The sequence below is a fragment of the Protopterus annectens genome, chromosome 7.part0, assembly GCF_019279795.1.
Source record: "Protopterus annectens isolate FY-2018-M chromosome 7.part0, PAN1.0, whole genome shotgun sequence".
Classification (NCBI taxonomy): Eukaryota; Metazoa; Chordata; order Ceratodontiformes; family Protopteridae; genus Protopterus; species Protopterus annectens.
The window spans coordinates 1,854,082,344-1,854,102,537 of NC_056739.1; positions in this window are offsets into that span (position 1 = coordinate 1,854,082,344).

Sequence of the window (20,194 nt, forward strand, 5' to 3'; positions counted from 1 at the left end):
GACTAGGGGACCGGCTCCGAATAGATTCGACCACTATCGGTTCCGAGGGAGATGTCAAAACAATTTCCCTCGGTGCCGAGGAGGGCTTCGGCGCCGAAGGGGAAGAGTCTGAGCCGGCAACCCTCATCGGCTCCAAAATCAGTGGAGCCATGAAGGTGACCCACCTCTCGATGCTCCAGTCCTCGGCTCCGAAACCAGAGGGGTCGAGACTGGAGGCATCGAGGCAGACCGTTCCGCCCTCGGCTCCGAAGTCCGTGGAGCCGATGGAGAAGCCTGCCTAGGTTTTTTGGCGGTTGGCTCCGACAGACTGGTCGGAGCCGACGCTTTTTTCTTCTTCGTAGGAGAGGAAGAGGAAGATAAAGCCTCCTCGAAGGAGGGCTTAATCAAACCTTTTAATATTAATTTATTCTTCCTCTCCTGAAGGACTCTAGCAGAAAAGGCGTGACACACGCTACAGGACTCTTGTAGGTGCTTGGCGCCTAAACAATAAACGCACGAGGAGTGGTCGTCTGTTATGGACATTTTGTAACCACACCTCGCGCACTTTTTAAACCCAGAGGGTCTATGCTCTTTAGACATGCTAAGAAAAAGGATTTTACCACAAAGAAGTGAAACTAAGTTAAGATTTTTTTTTTTTAACAAAACACAATGTTCAGAAATAATACACAATCTAGTACCACAAACACTGAAAATGAGGGTAAAGACCCTCTAACTTAAGCAGGTACTTGACCTCCTGGAAACACAAAACGTTAAATAGTAATAGGGGAAGGCCCCTCTAACTAAAACGGGAAACCTTCCCTCAACACAAAAACACAATTTTCCTCAACAAAATTTTGCAAACACACTCGTACAACAATAGCTGTTAAAACAGCTTTTGGGTTCAGAATAGCAAAATTCCTGACAGGAAAAGTCAGAATAAAGCAGTACTTAGCCCAGCCAAGTTTGAGACCACGTCCTAGCTTGTAAGCGGCAAACGAGATCTGGGGGATTAGTGGTGGTGCATCCTGGGATAAGAAATAGCTCAGCCAATAAGAGGCCTCGCTCTACAGCATAGCGTGCCGAGTCGGAGCCGAGGGATCGGCTCCGAGCCCATCAGTACTGAATGTAGGCGAGATAGGATCACATAACATCCTTTTTTTTTTTTTTTTATTTATTTTTTTTTAAGAGATTCTAGAATGCTATGCAAGAACCATTAGAATTGGAGCCAATTACGCACCCTAGTTGAGCAAGGAATGCCATTCCCTTTTCAAAACTAGGGATAAAGCCTGGGAACAATACCACAAACAAAACCCAATCCAAAAAAAGTACAGTTTTGTACCTACCATAAATGTAGATGTTCGAGGATCCACATTGCTGCAGTCATAACCATTGGGTAGTCCGCTGTCCTCGGTCGGCCCGAATACCAAAGAATTAGGCTGACGTCGGTCATAGGCGCCCGGAGTTGACATCAGTACGTAGTAGTACTAAAGCGCATGACCGACGTCATATCCTCAGTCTTTCTTGCCCCAGATGTCAGAATGCCTCTAGAAAGAAATGCCCAACAACCAGAAGGGAAAATAACAATCATCCCAAGGCACAACAACCCCAATAACCACCCTAACAACAGAGGGGGAAGGAGGGAGGGAAAATAGGACTGCAGCAATGTGGATCCTCGAACATCTACATTTATGGTAGGTACAAAACTGTACTATGTTCTCCGTCTCACATTGCTGCAGTCATAACCATTGGGTAGAATCCCAAAGCAAAGGAAAAAGGGAGGCTGGCAAACTAGAAGGCATTAGGGGCTGCTAACATGCCCTGTAAGACTGCAGTGGCAAACCCAGCTCTGGACTTAGAGTAAAGAGGGAGATGGTAATGCTTGGTAAAAGTATGAACTGAACTCCAAGTAGCTGCTTCCAAAATATCTTTAGTAGCTACACCCCTCAGAAAAGCAGTAGATGTAGCAGTAGCCCTAGTGGAATGAGGCCTGATCCCAGCAGGAACATTCTTCCCATGATGGGAATAACAAAAAGCAATACAATTTCCAATCCACTTTGAAATTGTCTGTTTGGACACAGCTTTCCCTTGAGAAGTCACAGCAAAAGAAACAAATAACTGTTGAGACTGTCTGAAATCCTTAGTTCTGCTCAAATAGTAACGTAACTGTCTGTGGATATCCAACGAATGCAAAACTTTTTCCCCTTTATTTTGGGGATCAGCATAAAAAGTAGGCAAATGAATAGACTGGTTCAAGGCCACATTAGAAATCACTTTTGGCATAAAAGTAGGATTAGTACGCAAAGAAACTCTATCCTTATGGAATATCAGAAAAGGTTCAACTGCCATGAGAGCCTGCAATTCAGATACCCTTCTAGCAGAAGTGATGGCCAACAAAAAAGCAGTCTTCCAAGACAAAAATTTTAATTCAGACGTAGCTGCCGGTTCAAAAGGAGGCAAAGTAAGTTTCTCCAACACAAAATTGAGATCCCAGGAGGGAGTAGGAGCTCTACGTGGGGGTCTTATATTTTTTGCCCCTCTAAGAAATTGTTTAAGCAAAGGATGCGAAAATAAAGGGGGATCACAGTCATAGTGAGCAGAGATAGCTGCAGCATGAACCTTCACAGAGGAAAATGACAAACCCTTGTCCAGTAATTCGGTAAGGTACTGAAGAGTAAAACTCAAATTAGGCCCCGAGACATCAAAGCCCTTTGTTGTGCTCCAAAGAAAAAATCTCTTCCATTTTCCAGCATAAACTTTTCTGGTGCTAGGCCGCCTAGCTTCCAAAAGAACATTCAAAACTTGTTGAGGAAGCTGAGACCCCACAGGCTCTAAAACAGAATTCTCCAAGCCGTTAGATGTAAAGACTGCACTCTGACATTGAGCAAATGACTGTTTGACTGGGACAACAAGTGAGGAAGCTGTGGTAAAGGCCAAGGAGGCTCCTGAATTAAATTCCTCAGCAGAGAATACCAGTGCTGACGTGGCCAATCTGGTGCTATCAGAATCATGCAAGGCTTATCCCTCCTGACTTTCAAGAGCACCTTTGGAAAGAGAGGCAGAGGAGGAAAAGCATAAACGTGAAGGTTTGTCCAACTGAAAGAAAGAGCATCCACTTTCCAAGCTTTTGGGTGAAACATCTTTGTGCAAAATTTTGGTAGCTGGAAATTTAGAGGAGAAGCGAACAGATCTATGTCTGGAGTTCCCCAAGCCATTGTCAACTGCTGGAACACCTGAGAATCCAATTTCCATTCGTGGGGGTCCACAATATGTCTGCTCAAGACATCTGCTAGGGAGTTCTGTGCTCCCGGCAGAAACCCAGCCTGAAGAGAAAAGTGCAAACTTAGAGCAGTCTCCCACAAAATCATTGCTTGTCTGCAAAGAGGGTAAGAATGTGTTCCCCCCTGCTTGTTGATGTACCACATGACTGTAGTGTTGTCTGTTTGAATCAACACCAGTCCTGGCTGAAGTAGGCCCTTGAAAGCCAACAGAGCAAACTGGACTGCTAGTATCTCCATGTTGATATGCAAATGTTGTAGTCTGGGAGGCCACGTGTCTTGAATCCATTTTCCATTGAAGTGAGCTCCCCAAGCCAGGTCTGAGGCATCCGTCGTTATGATCTGACTCGCCTCTGGTTGGATCACAGAGAGTCCCTTGTTTAGGTGACATTCCTGTGCCCACCACAAAAATTCTTTCTGGATACAAGGAATCATCCGAATGACAGTGTCCAAATCGTGGCAGTGTTGAGTCCATACACTTTTGAGATACCATTGAAGCTTCCTCATATGCAGTTTGGCATTGGGAAGTACTAGAATGCAAGATGCCATGAACCCCAAGGCTTGTAGGACTGTCCTTGCAGTCAGCCTGGACTGTACTGATAATTGCTGAAAGTATAGGCGAAGAGTTCTTTGTTTGTCCGGGGTCAGAAAAGCCATCTGAGAGGCTGTATTCAGTCTCACACCCAGAAAGCACATGTCCTGAGAGGGTGGGTACTAGACTGGACTTTATTTCGTTCACAGAATACCCTAGGCATCTTAAAACTGCCATCACATACTGCAGATGCTGAAGCAACTTGTCTTGGTCTTGAGCAAGAATCAGGCAATCGTCCAGATAAGGATAAATTTGAATTCCCCTCAGTCTGAAGAATGCTATGACAGGTGCCAGAACCTTCGTGAACACCCTGGGCGCAGTAGATAAACCAAAGGGCAATGCAGAGAACTGATAATGAAAAGTACCAGCCCGGAAATGCAGAAACCTCCTGCAACTGGGCCTGAAAGGAATGTGAAGATAGGCCTCTCTCAGATCCAGAGTTACCATCCAGTGATCTTTGCCTAGCATAGGCAGAAGTTGCTGTAAAGTTAACATCTTGAACCTTGGAATGTCTAGGTATGTATTGAGAATGGACAAATCCAGAATTGGTCTCCAAGAATTTCCTTTCTTTGGCACTAGGAAAAGACGAGTGTAAAACCCTAGACCTACTTCGGAAGGAGGAACCGGTTGGATTGCTCCCAGCTTTAAAAGCAAAGAAATTTGTTCCTGCGCCTCCAGCCTTTGCTGAGGAGGGATGTCTGGCATGCCTTTGAAAGGAGGAAAAGTGTGGAAATAAAACTTGTAGCCTTGATGTATGATGTCCAACACCCATTTGTCCTGGGTGACCAAATGCCAATTCCGTTTGAAAAGAGCCAACTTTCCCCCTAGAGGGGCTGCCAGACTAGAGGGATCTGGCAGCAGAAAAAACAGGTAATTGGGTCTGTTTACGAAAGGGCTGACCCCTGCCCTCACCAGAAGATTGTGCAGGAGAACTCCAAGTTCTAGGCCTAAAGGAACCCTGAGCTTGAGCTTTACCCCTACCATGTCTAGACCTGCCCCTGGACTGAAAATCCGAAGAAGGGTAGGACCATCCTTTTGCAGGCCAATTCCTGCTAAATTTAGGAGGCTGCACTTGCAAAAAATCCTTAACTGTCTGCATCGACTTAGCTTTCTCTTCCATCTTTTTCAAAAGTGACTCTACAGGAGAACCAAAAAGAACTTCCGATTGCAGAGGAGCATCCAAAATCCGAGCTTTCACATGCTCTGACAAATTTTGATCCTTAAGCCAGGCATGCCTGCGAATCACTGAACCAGTAGCAGCCACCCTGGAAGAGGCCTGAATAGCATCAAAGCCACACTGCAAAGAATGTTTACCAACTTGATCAGAAACATGAACCAAGTCTTGCAATTCCTTGCACTCTATGCCCTCCGATAAGGCATCTACCTTAGATTTCAATTGACCTAACAAAAAGTTCTGTTACTTCAGCATATGAAATTGGCAATTTAAGGCCCTCATAGCTAACGTAGAAGAGGTGTACACTTTTTTACCCCACCTATCCAAAGCTCTAGAATCTTTGTCCAAAGGAACCGGATTCTTAACCACAGAAGCCTTAACACCCTTAGGCCCTTGAATAATGGTTTCTGGATCAGCCCTAGGACTCTTATACAAGTATTTATGAGCTTCAGGGACTCTGTAATACCTGTCAGGCTTGACAGGAGCAGGGGGTAAAGAATCAGGATTAAGAGAAGCCTCAGAAAAAACATCCTGAACAACATCTAAAACAGGGGGAATAGCCAAAGGCCTATGTTGTGGCAAAAACAAAAATTCCCTCAACCTCTTACGAGAATCTGAAAAATCCTGACCTTCCCACTTAAAATGCTCCCTCATGGAATGCAGGGTTTCAGAAAAGGAAAAATCCTCTGGAGGTGAGGCAGAAGGACAGGAATCCTCTGTCTCCGAATCTGAATAAGACGGAAAATCCTGAATATCCTCAGCTGAGGACTCAGAATAATCAGAAGAATGCTCTATCCCCTCTAAATCCATCTCCCCCCTAGACCTCTTCTCAGGAGGGGGCATAGAACCCCTAATCAAGGTAATCAAATCCTCTGCCATTTTCAACATATGTTTTTTAGGAACAGAACCTGAAGAACTAGGGCTATGTCCTGAACCAGCAGGACCAGATTTAGACTTAGCAGGCCCTTTAGACACTGAAGTAGAAGGCCTACCAACCTTCTGTAAAGATGGAACCACAGAAACTTGAGAAGCCCCCTCAGCCTGGCCTAACTCCTGAGAGACCAACTCCTGCAGAAGTAAAGGCTCCCCCTGGGACTCAGCCAAGGCCTCGGCTGGATCCACAGATTCAACCGTGGTTTCCATAGAACCGGCGTCCACAACGGACAACTCCTCCGGTTTAGACCTTAAAACTTTCTCTTTCCTCTTTTTCGCGGTAGCGGGCGTCGGAGCATCCGACGGCATGTTGTAGTTACACCGCTTACCGAAAACAAGCCTAGCACAGTCTAGCCTACGTTTAATGGTGCGCTTATTAAATCTAGCGCAAAAGCGACACCCGACAACGTCGTGCTCAGGCCCCAAGCAAGGAATACAAAGAGAATGGTAGTCCCTATGAGGTATCTGTTTCCCACAAGAAATACAATTATTAACTTTTTCTGACATCCGGATTAACTGAAGCAAGAAAAGACAAAAGTTTTCCCCAACGGGGTACTTAGCCCAAACTCGTTCACGAAAATTTCAGAACGCCGAACGGCACTTGCAAACGCTGCTTCTGCTTCGGACCACGCGGCAAGAAAGACTGAGGATATGACGTCGGTCATGCGCTTTAGTACTACTACGTACTGATGTCAACTCCGGGCGCCTATGACCGACGTCAGCCTAATTCTTTGGTATTCGGGCCGACCGAGGACAGCAGACTACCCAATGGTTATGACTGCAGCAATGTGAGACGAAGAACATCTAACATTTCTAGAACTATGTAACAAAGTTAAAAAAACTCAAACAGGACAAAATCAATTACCACAACATTCAAGAAAAATACCATACCTACAAAAATTCTGAGCTGCAGTTAATAACATACTATGTCCAGACAAAACCTCCACACCCACTCCGACCTCTGCCACTAACCCTGAAAACATAGCAACACAATGTAATGCTTATTTTACAGAAACAGTACTAGTGCTGGCCAATACAAAACTCCAATAGCCATGCCTCAATAACTCCCCCATCTCAGTAAACCCTCTCAAAACAACCTCAGTCTATTTAAACTGCAACCATTTAACAGTAACTGTAAATAAATACTGCTCAAACTAAAAACTACCTTAGCCACAGAAAACCAGCCGAATTTCTGAAAGTAGCTACTGAGGGAATAGCTTATCCAGCAGCAATATTCACACAAATCTATGTCAGAGTGCATAGTACCTGCTATATGGAAAAAATCTCATATAGTACCCCTTCACAAAGGACGCAACTCAACCGATTTTATCAACTACCGCTCAATCGTTACTCTTTCATCCCTATTCAAAATCTTAGAGAGGGTGATCCGTACTCAACTCATTAACACCCACAATCTATTATCAATCACACAACTTGGATTTCACCCCCATCATAGTACAACTGCAGCCCTCATGTCCTTTACTAATACAGTCAACCAACATAGAAATTCAGGGCAATTTGTATCCACCATATTTCTAGACCTGTCCAAAGCATTCGGTATAGTAAACCACAAAAAACTGATCAAAGTTCTCCCCTCCCTACACCTTAGTGCTTCCACTGTTATCTGGTTCCAAAACTACTCATCAGACCAAACTGTGGCAACATCACATGTCCACCCTAGTCCCAGTCTCCCTAGGTGTCCAAAATGGCTCAGTCTTAGGAACACTATTGTTCTCCCTTTTTACCAACCAACTCCACACCTCCATTCACCAATCATCTGTGGTACAATATGCAGATGACTCTACCCTCATATGCTGTGCACCCCACCATACAGGACCTCCACACCATAACCCAGAAAGTACAGTTTTGTACCTACCATAAATGTAGATGTTCGAGTGTTCACCCTGCTGCAGTCATCACACTTGGGTTATCCTGCCGTCAGGCAGTCACGCAGTCAGCCTGAGTTCCAAAGTCTTGGTCCGGCGTCGGTTGCGGTCGCTTTTTCCCTGACGTCAGTGCGCCAGGGGTATATGAGAGGCATCCAACGCCATTTTCTTCAGTTTTTCTTGCCCCAGATGTCAGGTGCCACCAATAAGTAGATATATATATATATATATATATATATATATATATATATATATATATATATATATATATATATATAGCTATATAAAAATACCTTCAAGCACAAGCAAATACACCACAGACGTTGTATAGGATAGAGTGGTATAGATAAGTTCAGCTAGTTCAGAGGGGATGGAGGGAGGGTAACCTGGACTGCAGCAGGGTGAACACTCTAACATCTACATTTATGGTAGGTACAAAACTGTACTATGTTCATCGTGTTACCCTGCTGCAGTCATCACACTTGGGTTGAATCCCAAAGCTAAGGATGGGTGGTGGAGTTAAACAGGGTTAGAAGAAGCTAGTAGGTCCTGCAAAACTGCAGTGGCAAAACCAGCTCTAGTCTTTGAATATAGGGGTAAGTGGTAGTGTTTGGTGAAGGTGTGCACTGAACTCCAAGTTGCTGCTTCCAGAATATCCTTGGTTGGCACTCCCCTGAGAAAGGCTGCTGATGTAGCTGTAGCCCTGGTGGAGTGGGACCTAATGTTAGCAGGTACCGGTTTCCCATGATGCGTGTAGCAGAAACGTATGCAATGCCCTATCCATTTAGAAATGGTCTGTTTTGAGATAGCTTTTCCTTGTGATCCTGCAGCATAGGCTACAAAGAGCTGGTCAGATTTTCTGAAAGCCTTAGTTTTATCCAAGTAGTAACGTAATTGCCTGTAAATGTCCAAAGAGTGCAGGAGTCTTTCCCCTTTGTTCTGGGGATTTGGGAAAAAGGTGGGCAAATGAATGGTTTGGTTTAGGGCCACACTGGATACCACCTTTGGCATAAAGGAAGGGTTACTTCGTAGAGAGGCTCTGTCTTGATGAAAAAATGAGGAAAGGCTCCACTGCCATTAGTGCCTGTAGCTCTGAGACTCTTCTAGCAGAGGTTATTGCTAGTAGCAGGGCAGTTTTCCATGAAAGAAATTTTAAATCAGCTGAAAACGCTGGTTCAAAGGGTGGCAGTGTAAGCTTTTCCAGAACAAAGTTGAAATCCCAAGTAGGTGTTGGTGCTCTCCTGGGCGGTCTTATGTTCTTAGCCCCTCTAAGGTACTGTCTTAGGAGTGGATGTGAGGAATAAAGGAGGATCTGTGTTGTAATGAGCTGAAAATGCTGAGGCGTGGATCTTAATAAATGAAAAGGAAAGTCCTTTGTGCAACATCTCAGTTAAATATTGTAGAATCTGAGGAATGTTTGGATGAAGGGGATTTTGTTCCAGGCGCAAAATCTTTTCCATTTGTCTGAATAGGTTTTCCTGGTGCTGGGCCTCCTAAATGACATCCATAACTGCTTTGGATAGAGGAGTTGGCTGGTTGTTTAGGTAATTTGCCATGCAGCCAGGTTTAAAGTCTTGAGCTGGCTGTGTAGAAATCTGATTGTCTCGCTGGGTGAGCAGGTGAGGAATTTGTGGTAAAATCCATGGTGGGCCGTGGGCCATGTTCCTTAGAATTGGATACCAATGCTGGCGTGGCCAGTCTGGTGCAATGAGCATCATTTGTGGCCTCTCTAATCTGACTTTCAGCAGTACCTTTGCTAGAAGAGGCAGTGGAGGAAAGGCATGCACTGTTAATGTTTTCCAACTGAATGAGAGGGCGTCCACTTTCCAAGCTTGTGGATGGCATGTCCTTGTGCAAAATTTTTGAAGTTGGCGGTTTTGGAGGCTGGCAAACAGATCTATGTCTGGGCGTCCCCATTTTTGAGCTATCATTGCAAATACTTGTGGATCTAGTTTCCACTCGTGTGGATCCATAATGTTTCTGCTTGGGTCGTCTGCCAATGTGTTTTTCTTTCCTGGCAGGAATTGTGCTTGTAATTGAACCTGGTAAGACAGTGCTGTGTTCCACAAGGTCATTGCCTGCCTGCATAGAGGGTAGGAATGTGTGCCCCCTTGCTTGTTTATGTACCATATTACTGTGGTATTGTCCGTCTTTATTAGTTGTCCTAGGTGTAAGAGGTCCTTGAAAGCTGTTAGGGCATTCTGCACTGCTAGCATTTCTTTTTGATTGATATGCAGATGCCTTTGATCTGTAGTCCATTTGCCCTGAATGCACCGTCCTGCCATGTGTGCTCCCCAGGCATAGTCCGATGCATCTGTTGTCATAGTTTGCCTGGCTGTGGGCAAGGTGAAAGGCTGACCCTTGTTGAGCTGACATGCCTGTGCCCACCATAGAAACTCCTGTTGAAGGCAGGGAATGAGTGGTATCATTGTTTTCAAGCTGTGGCTGTGCTGAGTCCATAGGCTTTTCAGGTACCATTGTAATTTCCTCATGTGCAGTTTTGCAAATGGTATTAGTAGTATGCAAGATGCCATGAATCCCAAGGCCTGCAGAATTTTTATTGCAGGGAGTTGGGTCTTTGTTGCCATTATTTTGAAATATTGAGTCAGCTGTTGTTGCTCGTCTGGCGTGAGATAAGCCATCTGGGCCGTTGTATTCAAGCTGGCACACAGGAATATTATGTTTTGTGAGGGCACTAGTTTTGATTTATTTTCATTTACTGTGTACCCTAGGCAACTTAGAAGGTGTTTGACAAATGCCAGATGCTTTAAAAGAATGTCCTTGCTTTCTGCTTGAATAAGGCAGTCGTCCAGGTATGGGTATATTTGAATTCCTCTTTGTCTGCAGTATGCAATTACTGGTGCCAGGCATTTTGTGAAGACACTGGGCGCAGTAGATAAGCCAAAGGGCAGTGCAGATAATTGATAATGTGTTGAACCTGCAATGAAGTGGAGGTATCTTCTGCAATTTTGTCTGATAGGAACATGCAGGTATGCCTCCTTGAGGTCCAACGTTACTAGCCAAGCATTCTTGTCCAGCATGGGAAGAAGCTGCTGTAGTGCTAGCATCTTTAAGTTTGGTACTTGCAGATAGGTGTTCAGAATTGAAAGATCCAGAATGTGTCTCCATGCTTTGTCTTTTCTTGGGACTAGAAAGAGTCTTGAGTAAAATCCTTATCCTTGCTCCTGTGTAGGTACCTGTTGAATGGCTCTCATGTCCATGAGAGCTGTAATTTGTTTTTGTGCCTCTGCCCCTTGATTTGGTGGCAGGTTCGGCATTCCTTTTTTCCTTGGCAAGATATGAAAGTGGAATCTGTATCCTTGTGAGACAATGTTTAGGACCCATTTGTCTTTTGTGATGATGTGCCAGTTATCTGCAAAACATGCTAATTTTCCTCCCAAGGGAGCTGCCAGGAGAGATTTGCTTGGTAGTTTGTGGATTGAGTCATTGTGTTTGTCTTCTGCTAGCTTGGGGCCTGTCTTCTCCTCCTTTCTGGGTAGCAGTACCCCATTGGTGAGGTTTGTAAGGGCCTTGTGACTGACCTCTGCCCCTTGGGCTTCTGTATTTGCCCCTCTGAGATCTGTCAGAAGCTGAAAAGGACCATTTTTTTGTTGGCTAATTTCTGCTGAAACGAGGGGGTTGTACCTGTAAGAAATCCTTGACTGTCTGCATAGACTTTGCCTTATCCTCCATTTTCTTTAAGACCTCTTCTGCTTTGACACCAAATAATACATCCTACCGTAAAGGTGCATCCAAATCATTTTGCTTCAACATGATCAAGTAGGGTGTGTTCTTTTAACCAAGCATGTCTACGTATGACAGACCCAGTAACAGCTGCTCTACAGGAAGCTTCCAGTGAATCAAACATTGTAAAGTATGTTTGCCCACCTGTTCAGCTGCTTGCAACAGATCTTGCATTTCCTTGAATTCAGACTGTTCAGAATGTGTGCTCATTTTTGTTTTAATTGAGACATTAAGAATTGCTGATATTTCAGCATGTGAAACTGACAATTTAATGCTCGCATAGCCAGAGTTGCTGAGGTGTATATTTTCTTTCCCCATCTATCTATGGCTCTGGAATCCCTTTCAGAGGGCACAGGATTTTAGCCATAGAAGCTTTAGCCCCCTTGGGACCCTGGGAAATTGTTTCTGGGTCAGCCATAGGGCTTTTATAAAGGAATTTGTGTGAGTCAGGTACTCTGTAGTATCTGTCTGGTTTGGCTGGAGCAGTTGGTAGAGAGTCTGGATTTAGACTAGACTCCAAGTAAACATCATCCACAATATCTAAAACTGCAGGGATAGCAAGTGGTCTGTCCTGGGGTAGTAAAAGGAACTCTCAGAGCCTTTTCTTAGAATCAGAGTAGTCCTGGCCTTCCCAGTGGAAATGTTCCCTCATGGTATGTAAAGTCTCCCCAAAGGAGTAGTCTTCAGGGGGAGATGCTGAGGGGATAGAGTCTTCAGCATCAGAGTCTTCATAAGGGGGAAAAGTGTAACCCTGTTCCTCAGAAGAATCTGAGGAAACTGAAACCTGGTCAGAGGAAGCATAATCCTCCTCTTGTCTTGGTCTTTTATCTGGAGGGGGATGGGAACTCCTGATTAGGGTAATCAAATCTTCAGCCATCTTAAGCATCTGTTTCTTAGGCATGGGGCCTTGAACTGTAGACTGATGTACAGTCTTTTTTGGTTTTAATGGAGTTTTAAGCTTAGCATAAGATTTAATGGTGAGTGTAGTCGGTCTGAAGACACCTTCTGCAACCAAAGGTGTTTCCACTGCACTGGGGTCTCCTCCTGCTCCGGTGTCAGAAAGGCCTAATGAAGATGGCTGCATCGGCCTAGTACACTCCGCTAGAGAATCCACAGCTGTCTGGGGTTCCAAGTCTACGGTCGTCACGGGCTGCGTAGGCGCCTCACTGAAAACCGGAGAACCGGTGACAGGCCCAGCAGAGGCCTCGGAATCTGGCTTGTTCCTAGGCTGCCTGTTCTTATCCTTGCGTTTTTTATGCATGCCGGTCGGCTGCTCCGACGGCATGATATAATTAAATTTCCTACCAAAGTAATGTCGTGCGAAGTCAAAACGGCATTTGATAGTTCATTTATTAAACCTAGCATAAAACCGACAACCTGTGATGTTGTGGCCTGGGCCTAGGCAAGGAATACAATAAGAATGGAAGTCCTTATGAGGTATTTGCTTCCCACAAGAAATGCAATTGTTAACTTGTTCTGACATCGGACTGAGGCAAGAAAAGGTACACCAACGGGGTACTTAGCTTTACTGAAGACTTCAGTCCGGTGTTGGCCGATCGGCACTTGCGAACTGCTTCTGCTTCGGGCACCGCGCAGCAAGACAGACAGAAGAAAATGGTGTTGGATGCCTCTCATATACCCCTGGCGCACTGATGTTAGGGAAGAAGTGACAGCTACTGACACCGGACCAAGACTTTGGAACTCTGGCCAACTGTGGGACCGCCTGACGGCAGGATAACCCAAGTGTGATGACTGCAGCAGGGTAACATGATGAACATCTCATTTCTATCAGTAGAATCCTGGTTTACCAATTCTCAACTCATTCTAAACCCAAATGAAACCAAACTCAACACCTACAACACTCCCAGTTTTCACCCTAGAGTCCAAAACCAAAAATTACAGTTGTGTACACTTACCATAAATGTAGATTTTAGAGTGTATTCACTGTTGCAGTCATTACATTTGGGTAATCCTGCTGGCAGGTTGCCCTCAGTCGGCCCGAATTCCAAAGTCTTGGGTCCTGCGTCGGTTGCTGTCGCCCCTTCCCTGGCGTCAGGTCGTCAGGGGTATAAAATATGCAGCAGACGCCATTTTCTTCAGTTTTTCTTGCCCCAGATGTCAGATGCCCCCAAAAGGGTAGGCCAAATTTATGTATCCAAGTATGGATATAAAACATACATGCACCAATATAAACTTTACCTTCATCTACAAGCAAATACACCACATAGGTTGTAAAGATCAGAGAAGTTCCAACAGAAGAAAGGGGGATGGCGGGTGGGTAACCTAGACTGCAACAGTGAATACACTCGAACATCTACATTTATGTTAAGTGTAGATAACTGTACTATGTTGTTCGTGTTTTACTGTTGCAGTCATTACATTTGGGAGTCCCAAAGCTATGGTTGGGGCGCTGGAGCTGAACGGCATTAGGAGCAGCTATGAGGCCCTGCAGAACTGCAGTGGCAAAGCCTGCCCTGGATTTAGAGTAAAGTGGCAGATTGTAATGCTTTGTAAAGGTGTGCATGGAGCTCCAAGTAGCAGCCTCTAAAATGTCTTTGGTTGGTACTCCCCTGAGAAAGACTGCTGAAGTGGCTGCAGCTCTGGTTGAATGTGGCCTAATGCCCTTAGACACTGGCTTGCCATGCTGTGAGTAGCAGAAATGAATGCAGTGGCCTATCCACTTTGAAATAGTCTGCTTGGAAATGGCTTTTCCTTGTGATCCCGCAGCATATTTATTTATTTATTTTACATTTGTTGATCGGGCTAGTCCAACTGGATACATGTCCTTTTTCAGTGGAGGCCCGAGGAGAAAAGCTCCAAGTACACAAAACATTTAATATCACAAGTTAGTTAGATCAACAGTACAATAATGTATCACAATACATTAGGAAAAATAAGATTGGTACATAGCATAGTAGGACTTAATTATATTCAAATGATAAGAAGGAAAATACTAGAGAAAAGGTAGGGAAATAAAGGATAGTAGAGACATCTTCAGGATAAGACAACACTTGAAAGGATAGTTAGGTAGGTGGGTTAGGTTGAGAAGCTAAAGAGTAAAAAGGTCAGTGAGTAAAGCAGTTCTAAGAAATAAGTTTAAATAAGAAATTTTGAAGGAAAACAGGGTAGTACTTAGGAAAAGCAAGAGATAAGAGATTAGTCAGGGTTATTACAAGAGCATAACCAGTGGTTGGAGAGGAAATGTTTAAGGTTAGATTTGAATAGAGGGAGAGATGTAATAGCTGTAAGGTCAGTTGGTAAGTGGTTCCATATTTTCCCAACAAAGTTAGAAAAGAGAGAGTCTCCTGCAGAGTTATAAGATAAAGACGTTTGCATCTGTATTTTATTAGTAGAGCGTAACTTTTTTAAGTTAGAATATGGTGTTATGAGTGTGGAGAGAATTGGGGTGTTATTGGGTTGATGAAGGACTTTATGGGCAATAATAAGTTGGTTGAATTGTAAAAGATGAGGTAACTCTAGCCAACCTAGTTGTTTAAGGTTCTGACAGTGATGAGTCCTATATGGTGAGTTAGTGGCAAACCTGGCAATGTTAGTATATGATCTAGCTAGTTTCTTAAGATTGTTTTGAGACAAGCTGGTATAAATGGGGGAGGCATATAACAGGGTAGAGATTAAGTGAGTTCTTGCAATTGTAGTTCTGGCTAGTGGTGTAAGAAATTGTTTGATTCTGTACAGGGATCCTAGATTTTTTTAGTAGATTGTATTGTAGTGTGTATGTGAGTGTTGAATTTTAGTTGGTTATCTATTGTGATACCAAGGAGTTTGGTGGTAGTCTCAGGAGATATAATGGTACCATTATTAGATTTCAAGGTAAACTGAAGAGGGGGAGATGAGTGTGAGGGTGTAAAGAGTAATAATTTGTTTTTTTTTGGGTTGAGGAGAAGACAATGGTTTAAGAACCATTTTTCAATAGTGGTGAACGATTTTTGCGTGAGAAAGAAGTTCAGTTTGGGAAGATGCTGAACAAATGATTGTTGAGTCATCAGCATATTGAATGCAGGTGGAGAAGGGAACAGAGAGATGAAGATCATTGATAAAAATGGAGAATAGTAGTGGACCTAAGATAGAGCCCTGTGGGACTCCTAGGGATGTAGGAAGGAGTTCAGAAAGATTATTCTGCCAGAGTACAGCTTGTTTTCGGTTATCCAGGTAGGATGTAAACCAGTTCAGGGCAGAATTATCAAGAGATAGGGACTTTAGAAGGTGAAGTAGAAGTTTATGGTTGACCACGTCGAAGGTCTTAGAAAGGTCTACAAAGAGTGCTGACGACAGGAAATTATTGTTGCGATTTTTGTTGATACAGTTGGTAAAAGAAAGAAGGGCAGTGGTAGTACTGTGGAAAGGACGACAGCCATGCTGACAGTTGGATAAGAGATTATGGTGGATAAAGTGGGAAATTAATTGTTTATGGATACATTTCTCCATAATTTTGGCCAGTGGAGATAGTAGAGCTATGGGACGGTAGTTTGAGTAATCATTAGAATCACCTCCTTTGTGAACAGGAATAATATGTGAGATTTTCCAGATAGATGGAATAGTACTTTCTTTAATTGTTCTATTAATAAGTATAGAAATGGGGTAGGCAATAGCTGTGGCACCTAGTTGGAGGTATTCCCCTGGTAAATTGTCAGCTGAGGGGATAGAAGGTTTAAGTTTTTTAAGTAAGGAAGAGATATAGGAGGTGGGTATTGGTTCTAGGTGGAATGGAGGGGGTGTGGGGTTGGTAGCGGGCAAGTTGGCAGTATCTGGATTTTGTTGATTAGCTAAATTTTGTACAGCTGAAGTAAAGAAAGTATTAAAAGCATTTGCTGTTTGTCTAGGGTCATTAGAGTTGGAGCCAAGAGGATGTGGTGTGTCTACTTTACCTGGGGATATGAGCCTGTTAATAGAAGTCCAGAACTTCTGAGGTTGTTGAAGGGAAGATTTTTGTAGTTGGATGTAGAAGTTCTTTTTGTCCTGTAGGATAGCTTTTTTAGTTATGTTTCTTTGTTGCCTGAAATGTTGATGATCAGTTATGTGAGGTGCGCCATTTTGCCCAGGATTTATTCCTGGATCGGATAAGTTTTTTAGTCTGGCTTGTGAGCCATACTGCTGGTTTATTTTTCACTCTGATGTTACGCATGGGGGCATGCTGGTCAAGGATTGTAAGGAAGGTATTAATGAAATAGGATACTGCTTCATTTATTGGAAGGGACTTGAGAGGTTCCCAGTTACAGTGTTTAAGTTAGTTTAGGAACAGTTCCTGGTCAAAGTGTTTTTTACTGCGTGCAGTTCTAACTGGGGGGGAAATATTAACATTTGTTTTATGTCTAATTATGTATATTAGAGAGTGGTCGCTAAGGTCATCAGGTAGGCTTCCTGTTGTATAATTATCCTGTGGACGATTTATTAGTATCCAGTCCAGGATACTTTCTTTGTTATTAGATTTGTTGATTCTAGTTCCAGAATTAATGAGTTGTGTAAAACCATGCAAATTGATCAGAGAGGATGGATTGGTATTCTTGCATAAGTTCCAATCAGTGTTAACGTCTCCTAGTAGTAAGGTTTCTTGTGGGTAATTTAGGGAAAGACAACTTAGTAGGTCATATGCCACTAGTAATTGTTCTGTCTTTCTGAAAACTTTAGTTTTGTCCAAATAGAATCTAAGTTGTCTGTGTATGTCCAAAGAATGGAGAATTTTCTCCCCCTTGTTCTGTGGATTTGGATAAAAAGTTGGCAAATGAATAGTTTGGTTAAGGGCTACACTGGACACCACCTTAGACATAAATGTAGGGTTTGTCCTCAGAGAGACCCTGTCAGGATAAAAAATGATAAAAGGTTCCACAGCCATGACAGCCTGTAGCTCTGACACTCGTCTTGCAGAAGTTACTGCTAGGAGCAGAGCTGTTTTCCAAGATAAAAACTTTAAATCCGCAGTAGCAGCTGGCTCAAAAGGAGGTAGGGTTAGTTTTTCAAGACATAATTGTGGTCCCATGCAGGTATTGGCGATCTCCTTGGAGGCCTTAAATTTTTGGCTCCTCTGAGGTACTGCCTTAATAAAGGATGAGAAAAGAGAGGTGGCTCTGTATTGTAATGAGCTGAAATGGCAGAGGAACGAATTTTAATTGATGAAAAAGATAGGCCTTTGTCCAGCATCTCAGTTAAGTATTGCAAAATCTGAGGAATATTTGGTACAACTGTATCAGTGCCTTGTGCGTGGTTCCAAACACAAAATCTCTTCCATTTTCCAGCATAGGATTTTCTAGTACTACACCTTCTGGCTTCCAAAATGACATCCATCACAGCTTTACTGAGAGGTGTGCTTTGTATGGCTACATTATCCGCCATGCTGCCAGGTTTAGAGTCCTGAGTTGGCTGTGCAGAATTTGATTATTTTGTTGGGACAGTAGATGAGATATTTGAGGCAAGGTCCAGGCTGGGCATTGAGACAAGTTCCTTAAGATCGGATACCAGTACTGCAGGGCCAGTCTGGGGCAATCAGAATCATCTTTGGTTTCTCCTGTCTGACCTTTAGGAGTACCTTCGGGAGGAGAGGCAGTGGAGGAAAGGCATATACTGATAGGTTTTTCCAGTTGAAAGATAAGGCGTCCACTTTCCATGCTTGTCTGTGATAAGTCCTTGTGCAGAATCTTTAGTTGGTAGTTGTGAGGGGAGGCAAATAGATCTATGTCTGGGTGTCCCCATTCCTTTGTTATCATGCTGAAGACTTGTGGATCCAGGTGCCATTCGTGGGGATCCATGAGGTTTCTGCTTAGTTAGTCTGCCAGAGTATTTTCCTTTCCTGGCATGAATTGTGCCTGCAGATGAACTTGGTAAGTCAATGCTGTGTCCCATAAAGCCATGGCTAGTCTGCAAAGGGGGGTAAGAATGCGTGCCCCCCTGCTTATGTACCACATGACCATGGTGTTGTCTGTCTTTATCAGTAGTTGTCCCGGATGAATTAGGTCCTTGAAGGCTGTCAGGGCATTTTGAACAGCTGACATCTCTTTTTGATTGATATGTAGATGCATTTGGTTTGTGGACCAGGTGCCCTGAATGCCTCTTCCTGCCATGTGGGCCCCCCAGGCATAATCTGATGCATCCGTTGTTAGGTTCTGCCTGGCTGGAGGTAGTGAGAATGGCTGTCCCTTGTTTTGTTTTGGTGACAAGCCTTTGCCCACCATCGAAACTCCTGCTGCAGGCAGGGAATGAGAGTAATCATTGCTTCTAGGCTGTGACAATGTTGTGTCCAGACACTTTTTAGGTACCATTGAAGTTTCCTCATATGCAGTCTTGCATATGGAATTAGCAGGATGCAGGATGCTATGAAGCCCAAAGCCTGCAGAATTTTTCTTGCAGATAACTGGGCCTTTGTTGACATTCCCTTGAAATAGGTAGTCAGTTGCCTTTGTCTGGCTTGAGATAAGCCATCTGGGCAGTTGTATTTAAGCTTGCACCCAGGAATATTATTTCTTGAGAGGGTACTAGTTTTGATTTCTTTTCGTTGACTGTGTACCCTAGGCAGGTTAAAAGTCTTTTCACAAAACGCCAGATGCTGTAGTAGAAAGTCCTTGTTCTCTGCTTGAATGAGGCAGTTGTCCAAGTAAGGATATATTTGTATTCCTCTTTATCTGCAGAAAGCAATTATTGGTGCCAGGCGCTTTGTAAAGACTCTGGGCACAGTAGATAAGCCAAAGGGCAGTGCAGAGAATTGGCAACGTTTTGAGCCAGCCTTGAATCTGAGGTATCTTCTGCATGACTGTCTGATTGGGACATGCAGGTATGTCTCTTCTAGGTCTAAAGTCATGAGGCAAGCCTTTTTGCCCAGCATGGGCAGAAGCTGCTGCAAGGTCAACATCTTGAATTTTGGAATATCCAGGTAAGTGTTTAAAATAGATAGGTCCAGTATTGGTCTCCATGCTTTGTCCTTTCTGGGTACCAAGAACAGTCTTGAGTAAAATTCTTGTCCTTGCTCTTGCTGTGGTACTTGTTGAATAGCCCCCATGTCCATGAGGGATGATACTTATTTTTGAGCCTCTGCCCACTGATTTTTTGGCAGATCTAGCCCATCATTTTCCCTTGGCAGGGTATGGAAGTGAAACTTGTAGCCCTGTGACACTATGTCTAGAATCCATTTGTCCTGGGTTATAATGTGACAGTTTTGTGAATAAAGTGCTATTATTCCCCCTAAGGGTGCTGCCAGGAGATAAGTGCTTGGTGCAGGCAGGGGGAAGTCTTTGGGACTGTTTCCTGTATGGTTGTGATTTGTCTTCCCCACTTTTGGAGGTAGAAGCATCCCATTGCTTAGACCTGTACGAACCTTGCGCCTGGAATCTACCTCTAGGGTGTCTGGATCTGCCCCTTTGTGGTCTGTCTGACAGTGGAAAGGGCCAATTCTTTGTAGGCCAGTGTCTGCTAAACCTAGGTGGCTGTACTTGTAAAAAATCTTTGACCGTTTGCATAGATTTAGCTTTGTCCTCCATTTTCTTTAACACCTCTTCTGCCTTAACACCAAACAAGGTATCATGCTGTAATGGTGCATCTAATAATTTAGCTTTGACATGATCAGGCAGATTTTGTTCTTTTAACCAAGCATGCCTCCTAATTACAG